The sequence below is a fragment of the Mastomys coucha genome, unplaced genomic scaffold, assembly GCF_008632895.1.
Source record: "Mastomys coucha isolate ucsf_1 unplaced genomic scaffold, UCSF_Mcou_1 pScaffold6, whole genome shotgun sequence".
NCBI lineage: Eukaryota > Metazoa > Chordata > Mammalia > Rodentia > Muridae > Mastomys > Mastomys coucha.
Genome location: NW_022196912.1, coordinates 98253685 through 98270916, shown reverse-complemented (window position 1 = coordinate 98270916; position 17232 = coordinate 98253685). Strand labels below are relative to the sequence as shown.

The following is a 17232-nucleotide window of genomic DNA, read 5'->3' as shown; positions in this document are numbered from 1 at the left end:
GGCCACTGTGTGTGTGTGTGTGTGTGTGTGTGTGTGTGTGTGTGTGTGTAGAATTTCTTCAATGGGAGTTGGTGACTCCACAGAGCAGACCCCTCCCCATGTCTCCTCCATGACCTTTGCATCTTCCTGCTTGTGTGAAAATGGCAACCATCCCAGAGAAGCCTGGGGCCAGCTACATCTGGCCTCCCTCCAGTGCTGGCCCAGAACAGCAGTGGCTGCTTCCCTCGGCCCCCTCTCCTCTTTCCTTGTTGCTGGGTTTCCCTCACTTTCCTCCTGGCAAAGATCAGCTTCTGAAACACGGAATGGAATGTCAGCAAATCACAGACAGGCTCAGCTCTGACAGAGCAACTGAGGCCAGCGCTCCTGGAAGGAAGAGAGATTACTACTACACAGTATATCTCCCCTCACTCCGCCCCTGTGTAAGAACATCTAGCCGCCCATCAGATGATGACGTCTTCCATATTTCTTCTACTTTTTATAGTGCCTGCCAGGCACTTTGTTTTATCTTTCCAATAGCATTTCCTGAAATAAACCAAAGCAACACTTGGTCCGAGGCCTCAGGGATACAGCAGACTGTCCACCTCATTGACAGTCCCTGAGAACAGAACAGCTGCGAGACCCTGCTTAAACAGGTATGTCCTGGCTGATTTGTCTCACAATGAGTGCAAAACCATCATAGTTTTTTTTTTCTCCTTTTTTTCCCCTTCTTTTTTATTTCCTTCCTTTGGTTCTTCTAAGCTTGCTCTTTTGTGTTTCTGGGTTCCCCCTTTGTGGTCCTGGGGTGGTGAATGAAGAGTCTTCCCTGTTGTGCATGCTGGGCCTAGGTGCTGGGCTGATAATGGCTTGGGGGAAGGGGAGGGGCTCTCTGTAGAATGGCAAGCTTTTTGACTTCTGGCTTCTGGCTTCTGGCTTTTGGCTTTAACTGCAAGAGTGAGTGGCTGGGGAAATGCTTGGCTGACTTTTCCCTTGGCTAAGTGTGAAAGTGGAGTCTGTTGACTTGGGTAGGAATAAAGAGGTAGAGAACCGTGTACTGCATGTCTAGGGTGGGCTTTTGGGCTCTGAGGATCTGTTTCAGAGCCAAAGGACCTAGTCTAAATTAAAGATCTATGGGCCAGCAAGATGGCTTATTGGGCAAGGGTGCTTGCAGCTAAGCCTGATAGCCTGAATTTGATCTGTGGTATCCATATGGTGGGAGGAAAGAACTGACTCTTGTAAGTTGTCCTCTGATGTCCAAGTGTACACCATGGCGTATATGTACATATACAGACACATGGGAGTATGCGTGAGCACGGGCACACATACACACAGAGAATAAACCAACCAAGCTACCAAACAAACAATAACCACATGAAAGACCTCTGATTAAGCCCAACACTCAACTGGACTGTTTTGAAGATTCTGAATTCCCACAAAGTATGGCCAGGGCATTGTGCTTCCATGAGCACACATTGCAAGGTCCTTCTGGTCCCCTAGTCATCTGATTGCTTGTAAGTATGAGAGGAGATCAGCTTCTACAGTCCACATTTTGCAGGTCTCCCTGAATTAGACCACTCATAAACTAACAAACTAACTCAGAAAAAGTAAAGGCATACAGACAAACCTACAAATGGAACCTTTTGATTTTCCCCAGTAGCTCAAGATAGAGCAACATCTCCTCTTCTGTTTCAGATGGGAATAAGCTCACTTGAATTTTTATGTTTTATGCTTTCAGTTTTATGAGGTTGAAAATGATACCGCCACCCATATTCTGCTGAATCTCTATGTGCTCTTCTTCCTAAGGAATGGTGTATAGACCTCCCATGTGGTACTGTTCCTGCATGTGCATGTGCAGTGACTCCAGTAGGATTCTGTCCTTCTGCTACTTTCACCTCTGTACTTCCTTCCTTTGACTCAGATATTGGGTTCATAGCCTTATGACTGTCACTGATGAAATGTGATCTTCCAGGTCAATAAAAAGTATATTCAGTCTATACAACCATTTGAAGTCTTGTCTAGTTGTTCATGATCCTGGAATTGTCAGTGATAATTTGACTTTGAACTTGGGATGTTTTAAAACCCATGTAATTAGAACAAATTTTACACACACACACACACACACACACACACACACTTTAGGAGTCTAACTTGTGCTTCTAATAAGGAACCAATAGTTTAGAACTGTCTAAGCAGGCTAACCCCAGCACAGTACCTGGTGGTCTGATTTACATCACTAGTTTAGTTTGCCTTTCACTTTCTCTTGTTAGGCATAGTAGCTGTCATCCTCCATCCGCCCAGCAGACGTGGTACAGTGCTGCCGCCTCACATTGAGCATCACAACTCATTTCCGTACAGCACCAGCATCTATAAACAGACTCAGAATTCATATTCTTTAAGGAAAACTCAAGGAACTGAATGGAACCTGGAAGATGACCAGATTCCCACCTTTCACCTTTCAGTCAAGAAAAGTCAACCTGGAGAGTTCGCTCACTTGAGTGAGTGGAACTGATTTCAGTTGGGGGAGGCGCATGTCTTAAAGAAGAGGGATGGTGCCCTGGAGAGAAGGCATAGGAGGAGGCAGCAGCATAGGGAGGGGACAGCTGGCTTTCCTGGATCCTGGAAAACTTGATGGTGTTGAAATTAGGTCTTTATACCCCTGCTCCAGAGAACAGAATCAACATGTATGCTGGGCCCTATTTTGAGTGGTTTCCTTAGAATAGTTCATTTGACTTCTATCCTGAGATAAATGCTTGCATGACCCCAGGTTATAGGTGAAAAAGCAGAGGCCTAGAAATGAGTTTAAATGCATCTAAGGCCCCACACATAGTAAGGAACCAGGTCTTGACACCCAGCAACCTGATTCTAGAACCAACTGCTAGCCCTCTGTTCTGTCCCTCAAATCGGCCATAGTTAAGGAACATGTTATTGTACAGTGTAGACTTCATTCAGTTCCTGGTAAACTAAAGGATACCTATAGTGAATGTGTCTTTAAAAGCAAGCCTCTTAAAAAAGCAATTTCAACCATCTAAAAGCAAGCAACTAGATCTCATTGAAGAGAATTCTAATTCTGATCAAAGTTTGTACAGAATATTGTAGGTAACTCATCTTCTACCTAAATTATAATTTTTAGACAGACTCTGGGTGCCTCACAGGGACAGAATGCCTTTCCTTGTGACCTCATGGACCAAAGGAGTTGTATGAGCTACTAGAAGGTTTTGGTTAAGAATCACTATGAATATTTTGGAATAAAAAGGAACTCATAATCACCTATGGAAGGATATGCCCAGAATGCTTCAGAAATGTCACCTAGTTTTTCTCAGTACCAGCCCCAGGATGGGGGAAGCAAAAGTACAGAACTTTGTGCAAGTTCAAATCCTCAGGGGGAAATCAAGGCTGTAAAGGTAGCTGGTATAATAGGTTGGCTATCTGATGTTTGTTCCAACCCTAATCTAAAGTGTCATTTTCTGTTCTGAAGACTGAGGGGATCAGAGAATAAGCTCACTACAGCACCGGGAATGAGGAATATGCATTTAATTTTTAAAGGTACTTTAAAGTCAGCAATCCAATTTACTGCTGGTATTTTAGAGAGAGGGATTTAATAAAAAATAGGATAGTCACATCAATAGCATCCGTTTGTCTTCCTGCTTGCTTTGTGTGTGTCTCTATGCATCTAATGGGTTGACGCTTGATATTGCCTCTATACAGCACTTGAGGGAACAAGAGATCATCATGTGGGGAGAGAACTAAAGGCTGTTTGGAGGTTCTTACTTCATGGTGGAATAAAATTAATTAATTTTTATTTCAATATGCCTCCTGTTACAGCTGATGAGTACAATCTTGAACATGTACTTAAACTTTGAGCAGACTCACGCATTGGGAATTTTTCCATGGGGGATTTCGCTTGGCCTTTGGAAGTGAAGTTGCTTATGTTGTGGGTTTTCTGAGTGAGGCACATTGAGGCACATTGGATCTTGTGAGTAGAAACCTAGAGCAGACATGAAAGACTTCTAAGTTCTTGACTCAATTCCCCGTGTGAGTTTCTTGCTGTGAGCACTGTTTTAGTTTATCTATGACCTGGATGTGGATGTTTCTTTTTATTTTAATACATGACTAAGGCTTACTGATTATAACTCTGGAAAAAAGCTTGCAAGTTGAGATAGATGCCAAGCATCTCCACTTTACTGGTGAGGATACTTGAGGTTTGATCAGTTTAGATAATTAGTCTAAAATTCCAAGGTCCATAAGTTCTAGGTGGCTAGGTCTACTCATTTTTAATTTTCTTAAACTCAGTCTATAGCGACTTACTTGCAGGTCACGTGTTTGAAGATATCTTGAATGGGATTAGTAAAGGACTTCCTATCTTCATTGGAATTTAGAAGAGCATTCAATATAAGACAAACATAAAACAAAAACAGCCTATTAGGCTAGTGGTTCTCAACCTGTGGGTTGTGGCCCCTTTAGGAGTCATAGCAAATATGCTGCATATCAGATATTTGCATTATATATATTATTGCATAGTAGTAGCAAAATGACAGTTATGAAGTAGCAATGAAATAATTTCATGGTTGGGGGGGTCACCATAACATGAGGAGCTATATTAAAGGGTCTCAGCAATAGGAAGGTTAAGAACTGCTGCATTAGACAACAGAATTATGTTGAGAAGCAACAGCGCCCAAGTTCCCATGAACTTCCTGAAAGAACTAAGATTGAGCTTCCTGTGTGGGTTAGGGTTTGGATGGTGCGGTGGAGTGGTGAGGTATCATGGAGTGAGACTCCATTTTCATCATGTGCCTGAGAGCCTGTGAGATTACAAAACTGAATTGCATGACACTGGTGTGCTTAATAAGAATGATTTCTGACCATTTATTAAAAAACAATAAAGGAAAAACCATTATGCTTGACTGATTTCCAAAATAACTAAATTGATGGACGCTCTCCTTTGGAAGTGATTTATTAGCTGTGGGGCTGGGGTGATGGCTCAGAGGTCTTAAGTTCCCAAAACTGATCCAAACAAAAAACACAACAAAACACACCACTCCAGGAATTCTTGTAATCCTAGTACTGGGGTAGGAGTAGGAGCAGAGAGAGAGAGATCCTTAAAGTTAACTATGTGTCCTAGTGTAGTAAGTTGCAGGCTCTTTGCAAATCAAAGAGTAGTCCTTGCTTTAGGAATGGCTGTTGAGGAGGTTCTGTGGCTTGCACAAATGCGCATGTACACACCTGCATTCCCTGCCCCTACATCCACACAAAAGAAGTCACTAGCTAAACAAACAAACAAACAAAAAGTACATTCAAAACTTCAGTAGGTTCAAAAGCATCTCAATACTGGCATTCAACCAATGGCTAAACTTAAAAAACAAGCAAACCAACAAAACTCTAGTAATTTCACACTTCTCAAAAACTTTTAAGATGCTAAATCTAAAAATCCCATATACCCTTTACCCAGACACTCCAAATAACCACAGTATATCCACCACAATCAGAAATTCATTTGGATACAATATTACAAGCTTCGGACATGATTCAAATTCTGCCCATTATCTTGGTGATGCCATTTTTTCTGTTCCAGAACCAAATGTGGCATCCAGTTGGCCTGTGCATCTAAAGTTCTTTAACCTGGATTCATGAGTTGCAGTGTCTGCCTTGGGTTTTCAGTTTCTTGATGCTTTACAATTGTAGAGTGTTGGCTGGTCATTTTATAGCCATTCACTTTAGGTTTCTGTGCTATTTTCTAATGATGTAAAACGAGGCTGTACATTTTCAGTAAGGATGTTATAAAAAGGAGGTTGTATCTTTCCTAGTGTGTTATCATCAAGGAGGCCCATGATTGACTTAGCTCTTTGCTGGTGAGAAAGATATTGGGCCTGTCAGCTGAGGTTTCTAGTTAGTACGTTCTTAGATCTTAGATGATAATGCTTGTATTTGGCCTCTCTTCATTTGGTGACTAGGAACTGAATAACATGTAGTGTAGTATGCACCGAATCCTCAGCCCTGTAAAGCTAAGATGCAGTTAAACTGGGACTAATGGATTTGTTGGCCAGTGGAATGACTTATAATCTAGCTGGGGAGACTAAACCAGATATTCACCAATACTCGGTATGTAAGGGATGTCGTAGGGCAGTATATGATGTCTTACTGTGACTCTCAGTAGTCTGGGAGATTGTCTTAGAGGGAGTCATCCAGATCAGCACGCTCCAGATAGACTGCTGTTCTTTAAGCTGCAGGTTTGCTGTCAGAGAAATGGGGGTGGAACTGAATCAAAAGATGGAGTTGGGAATCACAACTCCATCTTTGCAAAATAGCGAAAATAACATGATAGAATGTTTAAATGTTGTACTGTAGTGTTCTTCTAACCCATAGTCTTTCTCCTCTAATGATGGTGTATTCCTGAGGGCAAGGTTGACATCATTCCTATCTGTTGATAATACCCAATACCAATATAATATTATTTATTGAAATAAAGTGAGACATTAGCAATGCATCTGAGCTAATTAGTAGAAATATTCTAAAATCTTGCTCTGTACACATTAAGTGCTTGACTAATATTTCTGATGGAACGGTGGAGAAGCTATCATTGGAAGCAAGATCCATTGGTCCAAGCGGGGGGCGGGGGGTAGAGAAGATGAGAGCTGAAGGACAGTGAAGGGGGAGAGTGGAATGAAGGAGAGAAATGAAGATGTGGAAGATGAAGGTGGTGGAGAGCTGTTAGTGTGGGGAAAGACGAGAAGCCAAGCTTCAGTGGATGGGCTCAGTAGGAGACCAAGGCACTTTCTATGGTCTGTAGTTGACTTAGGCAAAGTAAGTGGGAGAAAAATGAAGGTCAAGTGTACAAACTCAAAAACTGACTAGTGACTTTCTAGGTGGGTTAAATGGGGAGAGAGAAGGGGGGGGAGAGGAAGAAGAAGAAGAAGAAGAAGAAGAAGAAGAAGAAGAAGAAGAAGAAGAAGAAGAAGAAGGAGAAGAAGAAGAAGAAGAAAGAGAGAGAGAGAGAAGAGAGGGAGGTGGTAGATGGATGAAAAGTAGAAGTTTGTTGAAACTCAAAGGGCCTGATTTTGGTTATGCTATGAACTCTGACAAAGTGGTAGGAGCCATGTGTCCATAGAGGTCAGGAGTATTGGAGGAGGGACAAAAAGACTCTTTCAGGGAATACAATCACGGCCAATATCCAATGAGCAAACAAATGGCAGGTGTCCTGGGGAAAGCCAGAAGAGAGGTCACCCTGGCTTATATGTTAATGGGAAGGGTTGGAGTCATGTGGCACTAGCTGAATTGAAGGCCAGGAAAGAGTGAGTAGTCAGGAACAAGAAATCAGCAGCTCACAGAAACGAGGCTGTGTTAGGTGGGATCAAGTGGATCAGAGGAACAGGAGCAGATGCTCAGGGAAGATTTTGTGGGCCTGAGAATGTGAAATTTTTTTTCAGTCTTCCTTTGGAAACAAAAATGAATGTACAGTGTCAGTTTTGGAAATGTGTTTCCTCATGGCTTGTGCACCGGGCCAGGGAATGATGTCTTGGGTTGTCCAAAAGGAGCAGCCTGGTAGGTAGTAGAGTTTGAACTTGGAGGAGGTGGAGATGTTTGGTCTTAAACTTTATTCTTTCTGCCTTGGTCATTTTCCATTTTGGCTCCTCCCGCTTTTCTCCTTCCCTTCATGCAGAGCTCAGAGCCAGGTGGGCTCTCTCTACTGGGGGTTCCATCTTTGTTCTCATAAACAGCTTCTAAGAGGACATGCAAATACTTGCTGTCATTGCCTTCTCATATTGACTGATTATCTCATACCAAACACCAAAAATAACTTTGTAGGCTCCATTTCATCTGGAAGCAAAACCTATACCTGGTTGACATCTCTCCCACCTGTTTTGAAGTGCCACCAGGATCTCTGGATCCTGGCTGACATATGGCATCCCTAGTCTAGTAGGGGACTGGAGCGCACTCTGTGGTTTGGTTTCTCTTGGTAATTCTGACACTATCATTTGACCAGGGTTGTGTGTGTGTGGCCAGCAGGGTTATCTGTTGCTGTTCGTAAGCCTCTGAATTACTCATTTCTACATAGGTTATTGGAAGACATGATTTCATAAGGGTATTCTGGAATGTTTTAACTTTGAAAAGATATGGTTTGTTGGGTTTCCAAGTAGAAATCGTTGTTGTTATTTTTCCTTTGTGAACACCCAGCTTTATCTTCTGTATTCTCTATCTTCTGGGCCATTCAGTGGTTACCCTGCCCTGTTGCCAGCTGATTTCACATTGCTGATGTCTGAGGCACCAGAGAGCCAAGCCTAGTTTTCATCGCCCAAAGCTGTGGCTTCCTTAGCTTCGTCATTAATTAATGGTTTTATTTTGTTTTCAATTCATTCCATTCTCACCCCCCCCGACCCTCATCCTTAATTTTGATTTTGCTTTCTTAGGTAGCTGTTCTGTACTGTTGTTTTTTTTATCTCTCATTGCCTTTCCCTCTACAGTCCACTCTGTGAGCCAGGAACTGCACATCCTTCAAGCAAGCCATTCCTGAAGAAGGTGAAGAGAATCCAGATGATGAGCCTCTCCTCCTCCACTTCCTCCTCCTCTTCTCTTGCCCAGCCCTTCCTGAATGTGGATCTCAACTAATGCCAGAGAAGGCAGGGATTGGATGGAAAAGCCCCCAGCATCTCTCAGCTCAGCCAAGTTTTGGAAATGGCTCAAGTTTGTGCAATAAGAAGATTTTAATTTTCTATTTTTCCCTTTAAACTTCTTGATTGCCTTTGCTTGGAATGCCTGTGAGAAAGTACCCATCTCAGGCTGAAATTTGCTCTGCAATACAAATAACAACACAAACTGACAAAGACAAAAAAGCAAACTATTTTTATTTATTTCAATATTTAAAAGAAAAAGTGCTGCCATTGCACAGTCTTTTGGTTTAAAATGCCGTCTACTTCAAAGTTTTTTTTTTTTTTTTTAAAAAAAAAAGCAATTTTGTGAAGACCTGGACAAGACTTACTGTGAAATAAAGGCATCATGATGATGCTAAGGAAAACTACCCCACATTTTTAATAAGAAAATAAAGATCAACTCTGCTCTCTCAGGCTTTTCAGAAAGCCATTCGTGTTTGTGCTTTAGGGTTTTTTGGTTTTTTTTGTTTGTCTTTTTGTTTTAAATTTTTGCGAGTTGGATGTGGTAAGTGAGGAGTGGTCCACTGAAAAGTATTGTTGACATTAATTATGTGTTAGGATCTGATTGAAATAAATTAGCCCCAAACCAGTCGTGTGTCCCCCCTCAACTGCCCCTCACCTCAGATGAACCCCATTGATCTGAATGTAAAACTACAGCTTGTCTATCTCGTCTCATGAGGCCTGATTCAGGAAGGAATTCTACCCACTGATTGCATGAATTGCTGCAAATTCAACAGCTCTAAACAGAAAAGATTTTGTGTAGAATAATCCAATGAACAAACAACTAGAACAAGAAGACAGCCAGGAGTAAGCAGTAGCTGAGGGGACATGGCTCAGTTGACAGCTCCTCAACATGGCCAGGAGAGCACTACTGGACAGAGGTCTAAGAGCCTAGAGTTGCTCCAGAGACTAAGGAATTCATTGGAAAGATAGAAACTTGAAACTCATTTGTGGGGAGAAATAGGAAGGCGAGCATTCTGTGTGTGTCCTTTATGGGTGTTATGGCCGATGAAGTGGAATTCGGCATTGTATGTTTGACCTAGCCCAGGAGGTCAGCTGACTGTCTGGGACACTGGGTTCTACCTCTTGGCTTCCACTTGGCTTGTCTGTTACATGTCCAGAGCAAATTCATGGATGGCATAGATATGACTTAAGGCTGCAAAGCCTCGTCAGCAAAAGTCCTTGAGCCACAGTATTATTGAAATGTCCCAGCCTGAGAATAACCCTTACCTGCCATTGAAAGGGAAGGGTAGACAGGCAGACTTTCCATTAGACCCTCAGGTTTCCCACTCGAGAGAAGGGGGGTGTCACCAAGAGTGTCTTCTGATCATTTTCTGATAGAAAATGTCCCTTGTCAAAAAAATGTTAATTATAATAATCGCTCTCCAATCCACACTCACAAGTTATGACATGTGGAATTGTGATAAAGCTTTGCAATGATATAGGGTTTGTGTGAAGTTTGTGTAAGTTTCTGTTAAATAAAAGACTGTTTCCAATGGTCTTATAACATTTGTAAGATTTGCTTATCAACCTCGTCCTGCAGGGGTGACTTACAACATGGTGTGGAAAGAAGTCTGGCAAGGACTCAGCTCCACTGCATGCCCAAGATTTGTTTTATTTAGAGGTGCATTCTGGGACAGCAGTTGCCACTGGCTTGAATGCCAGGTAGGGACATGAGAAGTGAGCGAGACCTGGTGTTGATGCTACCATCTATTCTCAGCTCAGAGTCGCTGTCACCCACCCCTCCTTTATCATTTACTGTCCCTTCCATGGTCAAAGAAATCCTGGTTATGTGCGGAAGCATAACATACCTGTTCAACGTTGCCATTGTACTACTGCTAAGAAGTTTAGCGTGAATATGAGAGATTAAGCCTATGCTTGGAAGGAGATTTGAGATTGACATTTTTTATTGCCCGAGAGCTACTGTTGGGTTGGGCTCTCTAAGCTGGCAGCTGTGCAAGCTCTAAGGTGGACCCCTCGGGGTAGAGTTTTCCTAAAGGTTCAGATGGATGCTGGCTGAAGGGTCATTTAGGCTAGCTTGTCAAGTCAGGTGTTTCCCTCTGAGCTTTGGACCTGTTCCCATGGGGGCCAGGTGGAGCTGGAGTGTGTGACATTTCAGAGCTGTTGCCATTGGGTTTTACCTTCTTTTAGAATGAAGGTCACATGCAACTTCCATTTTGAACTTAGGTTTTCTAGGTACTAAAAAGGAGGTTGCTTCCTACTCCTAATCTTTTATGGTCCCTCACATCCCTATCTCCCCTTTTGAGTTGTGTATTTTGTTTTTGTATGTGTGTGTACATGCATGTATTCATGTGTGCATGTATGTGCATGTGTATGTGCGTGTGTATGTAGACCAGAAGTTGCTGCTGATGGTGTATGTTTTCCTTTATTATCTCCACCTGATTTTTTTTGAGACTTAATCTCTCACTGAGCCTAGATCTTGACAACTGTGAGCACCAGGAACCCGATTGTCTTTGTCCCACTGCCCACTAGCACTAGGATTAGAGATGTGTTGCTGTCCCTCCTGCCTGGCTTTCCATGTGCATGCTGGGGATCTGAGCTCAGGTTCTTATGCTTGCATGGCAAGACACTACCCAGCTGAGCCATCTTCCTGGCCCCTCCCCCATACATTGTGATAAAATATTAAAAAGGTAAAGCTCATTACTTTAACCACTAAGTGTATATAGTTCTATGGCAAAAGTACATTCATGTCATTGAATCGCCCCATCTCTAGACCCTATCGCCAACTGAAACATTGCCTTTAAACATCAACTTTTTCTCTTCCCCAGCCCCTGGTCACAGGGACAACCAGACTGTATGGTGCCATCATTCTGTTCTGTTACCATGTGAATCTGACTACCTCATATATCTCAAATAAATGGACTCATGCAATATTTGTCCTTTGGTCAAATATTTGTTCTTTGACTTATTTCACTTTGTACAATATTTCCAAGGATAGTCTGTGCTAGAGCATGTGCTGACATTTCCCTCTTTTGGGGGCATTGAATGTATGTCTAAAGTGCATGATGTTTATCCATTCATCTGTCCATCAATACTTGGAGTATAAAGCAGGTATCACCCATTCATTATATACCTCCATTATCTAGAGCATTTGGAACATTAGAACCAAGTTGTAGGTCACCCAAGAGATTAAATATCTTTTCTAGAGAGAAGTGGTTCCCAGGGAAGTCTAGGGTTTGCACTCTAGAAAAGGGCACCTTTCTCCATGGGTGCCTTTATGACTAAGGCATTGCTGTCATGGTGATGCCTACTGGGATAAAGGGTTGCCATAGAGTTGTAGTATCAGTATAAATTACCAGGGATAGAAGAGACTCAGGATAGTCAGGTGCCTGCAATGGCTGTCATTTTTCAAGCATCTAGTGATGAACCATTGGCCAGAAATGCAGACGCTTTGTGTCCATAGATGTTCACAGGTAAGAGGGAGGAGAATTGTGTCTGTGGAGGCTTGAGGATGAGACACTGAAGAATTCACTTTTCCACTTGAAAATGTGTTAGTCACTGTAAAGGGTTAGTGCTTGGGGTTAAGTCCAAGCACAGCATTTACTGTAACGGGTGGGAATGAGAGCTGAAGTTCAGATGGCTGTAGAGCAGGTATCTTCAGTAAGCCAAACAGGCAAGGTGTGATGAAAATAAGAGTGCCAGGGAGAAGGGGACCAAGTCCCAGTGCCCAGCCTCAGGTCACAGGGACAACAAGCATATGTAGTACCAGAGAGCAGCTCAGTCTGCATGGGGCGGCTGCTCCTTAGCTCAAAGGATGCTGGATGAAGAAGTGTTCAGGGTTCTCAGGCTTTCTAGCTGTATGTGTGATGGGGTGGGAACACATGCCTAAGTGTGTGCATGCGTGTGGGCTAGGCACGTATGTGTACATGTGCATGTGTGTATGGTGTATGTGTTGAAGGGATATGGTGGTATGTATGAGTGTGTGTGTGTTATGCATGCATGTGTATATATGTGTGTGGAGGTGGGGTGGTATGTGTGAGAGTGTGTGTGTGTGTGTGTGTGTGTGTGTGCGTGCGTGCGTGCGTGTGCGTGTGTGTAGGACAGAGGTTAATGTTTGGTGTCTTCCTTAATAGCTTCTCTACTTTATGTTTTGAGACAAGATCTTTCACTGATTCTGGAGCTCACTGGCTGCCCAGAAGCCCTGGGGATCCTCTTGTCTCTACATTTTCAGCACTGGGATTACAGGTGTGTGCCACTATGTCCAGCTTTTCAATATTCATGTTTGCATAGGAAGCTCTTTGCCATGAGTCACCTGCTCAGCCGTCTTCTGGCTTTTCAAAAGAAGTAAAACATTTTGGTGAAATCTCTCCATTTAAAACATTTGGTAGTAGAAGAAAACCAAACATTGAAGATCCACTTGGTGTGGACTAAACCAAACGTGACTATATACAGGACATACTTGGAATACATCTTGATGGTTTTGGATTTAGAGGTCTGGGTAAGGTTGAAATTGAGGTACGAATGCCTGTCTAAAATTCTTCAGAACAGCAGACCCTCATGTTGACTTAGGGATGTAGGTGGTGTCTCCTGGCTTAGAGGGTTATACGATAGGAAAGGGCACTTAGGTAGTCTCTGGGTGGAACTATGCCATCCTTCATTCAGCAATCAGAGATTTGGGCTACGTTTATAGCATAAAACATTTCACCATCTTGTCCCTCTTCTCTGCATGTCCATGGAAGATCCTCTCTGTGGAACTCTGGGTAAGGTTGGGCAGTTTACAGATGTTTTCATTTTGCATTATTATTGCTGACCAGTGAGTCACCCATCATACCTCATTCCTTTTAAGAACTCCATGTGACTCATGGAAATCCACGAGAACTACATTACTCCATGTAATTTGATTTTTAGCCCCAAACCAGCAAGTTCAAATTCAGAACTTTGAGTAAAATCTCACCCCCATCTCGTGTATTCGGTGTTTATGTGTGTGTGTGTGTGTGTGTGTGTGTGTGTGTGTGTGTGTGTGTAGCTAGATCTATAGATACAGATTCTTCCAGAATCTTTTGTTATTTAAATTCTTCACCGCTTAACTACTTTAGATCTTATGTGCATCAGTTATAGAGGGTGCTTGTAAGAGAGTTGGATGGACTCTTGAATTTGCAAACACTGCTTGCTTGGATCAGTGATGTCTCATTTGGTCTTGCTGGGGAAGAGGTGACTCTGAATAAGCACTTAATTTCCTGTTTATAATGGACACTCACAAGCTCTTTCTGTAAAGGCCTAGATTATAAATAACTCAGGTTTTGTAGGCCAGGCATTTATTGGAGCTGCCCTACTCTGGGATTGCACACAATGTGTGCGCAAATGGGCGTGGCTGTGCTTCAAAAAAGCCTCTGTAAAAATGGGCAGCTTGTCCATAGGGCGGGGTTTTGATGGCCCTTGATTCAGAGAATAGCATGCATTTATTTAGGGGTGGTGATGATAACAGTTGGCTCTTCTTTTAAGCCTTAGTACCAAGAGAAAAGTTTTATGTCACTTGTGGAAGGGTAGAGGGTCATTTAGCCATTCATGATGGAAACATTAAAGGCCTATGAAAGGTTTTCAGAGGCAAAAGGTCTCACCACTGGTTCTTCAAAAGCTCCCAGTGATGAGCTCAAACTACAACAGAGTGTGTTTACTGAAGAGTCTAGGAATAACCGAATCCTACCTGGCAGTAACTCCCAGAGGACACACTGATGAATCCCCTCGTTCCTAGCAGCTCGTGTTGTTTTTAAGAATGAAAAATGGCGAGTAGCTCCTGTGTCGACGTGAACATAGATACTCGAGTTTTGTCTGTAGGAGATAAATGATAAGGGACATTCAGTGCAAAAGTGTGGAGTTGCTGAAGGTAGAGAGCCGGGCTCTTCCCTGTGTAGTTTGATGACTTAGTTATGGCTTCCAAAAACTGTTACCTATGAGATGTTGAAGTTACTAAGATACATTTCTCCCCAAGTTCTGAGATTCTTGTGGTTTTATTCAGGATCATAACACATCCCTCAATGTTTTATTTCATCTCTTCATAAGAAAATGTTTCCCCATACTTGTTAGTGGGGAAGATTCCTAACATGAGACTTTCTACTAAATGGAAAATTGTCTTACTAGTTGAACATGGGATGATCCTGAAAGAGGAGACTGGGAGCCAGGGTTGTGAGGAAGCAGCTGTCATGCCAAAATTACTGAAGAGATTTTTTTCCTTTTTTTTTTTTTTTTTTTTTTTAACCATGGTTAGGAGATGCTCAATTAAATGTCTTAAGAGGATTGGCTACCCTTTCAGATCCCAGGGTACCTTTTAGTGAGGCCTATTGTCAGGTTTCGAGAGTTTCCTGAAAGAAAGGAAGTGGCTGGAACTGGTATGTTTTTGTGTCTGCTCTTGTTTCAAGCTTCATCCCATGTTCATATCACTTGGAAGTCAGTTTTTAGGTTAGACTGGGGGGCGGGGGTGGAGATTATTTAAAGTCAGTAAATCCTGTGTTTTATATTTTGCATAGGCATGGTGTGAGGAGCACACATCTCTTGGTTAGGTGAGCTTCCCTACACTAGAATAGGAAATAATTTTTGAGAGTCATTGACAGTAGATAGCCATGGTTTATCACTGATCCAACTGATTCAATTATGTTGGCTGTGTCGGTATTATAATTTTATGTTTTAGTGGTGGGGAGAAAAGTCAGAGTCTTACTGAATATTCCAGACTGGTTTCAATGTATTGATCTCCTGAAAGTGCCTCCTGAGTGCTGATACGTTACTTTTTTCTTTGTAATGTTGGGGATTGAACTTAAAGTCTCAGAGGTGTTAGGCAAGAGTTCTACCACCTAACGCCACACCTTCTCCCAAGTCCTGGGGTTAGAAGAGTGTACTACTGTGCCGGGTTTGCCTGTTATTACTAGCCATCATCTGCCAAGGCTAGTTATACATGGGATAGACCTAGATGGTCCTAGTAAAACCCTATCCAGGGGGGTTACTGTTATCTGAGTGCATAATAGAAGGCTAGGTTGGGAATGATGTGCAAGTCCTGAGAAATAACTCTTAGGCTATATTAGTATTGGTGTCAGCAGTGATAAGACCATGTTCAGATGAAATAAAAAATATTTTAAAAAATCTAAAATTGCAGGAATGACTATTAACAGTATATCGTAAGAGCAAGTAAGCCCTTTAAGGGAATGTTTAGCATTAGAGATTGTCCAACTTGGAAAGTAGCATGAGTGATCACTTAATAACTTCAGTGTGTCATTGAGAAAAAGATACCACTTACTCTTCCTGTGAGGACAGGAGAAGAGCCTTGGGGAATTGAGAGCAAATAGATAAATTCTTTGACACCAAGACTTAACTTTAGTCGTTGGAGACTAAGGTGGACTCACCAGTAGTCAAGAAGCCAAGATCTTTTCCTGTGTGGAGTTAGGGGAATGGGAGAGGTGACCTCCTGAGGTCTAACTCTACAACCCATGGAGTTGACATTAAAGGAGCCAGTGCCTACTTACCACCAGCAAGTAGAGAAACATGGGCAAGACTGGTTCCAAGAATGTGTATTAGAGTCAAGAAAAATTCTACTTCTGAGCATGCTTTGTTTGCACTGAAGCAATGTCACTCATTGGGTGGTTCAAGACACTAGCTGGAATGTGACTACTGTGAGAAGACACAATTTCCTCCAGAGAAATGCCACAGGTGTGAAAAAGAAGTCAGACAGGCCGAGAGGCCACTAGTTGAATGGTACTCCAGAAAGCTCCATCTTGAGTAGGGTACCAGTTCTCAAACTCCATGGATTTCACAGCCTCCAGCATCATCATGAATGAATCATGTGCTTGCTAATAAGGCCTCACTATTCCATCCAGCTCAGATGGAGTGATATCACTTACATTCACAGTTGTCTCCTAACTTCTCTCCAGCTGATCACGCAGAAGGGTCGAGTAGAAGACAATGTTTTATAAACAAAATTCTACTTGGGAGGAAAATGTTTAGCATCCTTTCTAGAGAACCTAAGTCATTTGGGAAAGAAGTCCTGCATACACTGTTTTCAGTGTGCTTGTTTAAAAGAAGTGACCATTGTGCTGTGTTCTGTGCATGAAGTGAGCTTTCTGTGGACTGTGACTCTTAACAAGGCAACATCTGCTGATATCTGCTGAAGTAGCAAGTGAGACATCACCGAGATGCCAGTGCTGCAACATCTGCTTGCCTGGGTTATGGATTTGGAGAGAGCGGTGGTTTATAATCTCGAACACTTCTTTAGGTAAAATAGGCTGTTTTACCTTCATAAATATCAACCTTATGTCCACAATGGGGAAATAAATCAATATGTTCAGACCATTGTTATTTTCTATAATAATTCTTTTTGCTTTGTGCTACAGATCAATCCTTCAATACCTGATTGAATGCCTTCCGTGTTGCAATACTGTGTGAAGTTCTGAAGGACATACAGAGAAGCAAAGAGGGATGCTTTCTATGTGTTCATGTGAGCGGCTGGGTTTAGGATTTTCATTTTTTACTAATTCCATTTTATAGAGATGAGGTCTGACACTCAAGGGGGTCGATGTGATAAAAGTACTAGTGATAGCTGGCAAGGTCTGAGTGTTTTTAGTTAATTTCTTTCTTTTCTTTTCTTTTCTTTTTTTTTTTTAGGATAATA

The 17232-nt window shown here is 42.3% G+C and overlaps 1 protein-coding gene across 3 annotated transcripts in view; it reads left to right on the top strand.

Annotated features, from left to right (window-relative positions):
• Dpf3 (double PHD fingers 3) overlaps nt 1-17232 on the top strand; it is a 285974-nt gene that overhangs the window by 221080 nt on the left and 47662 nt on the right. The gene's annotated exons all lie outside the window — the stretch shown is intronic.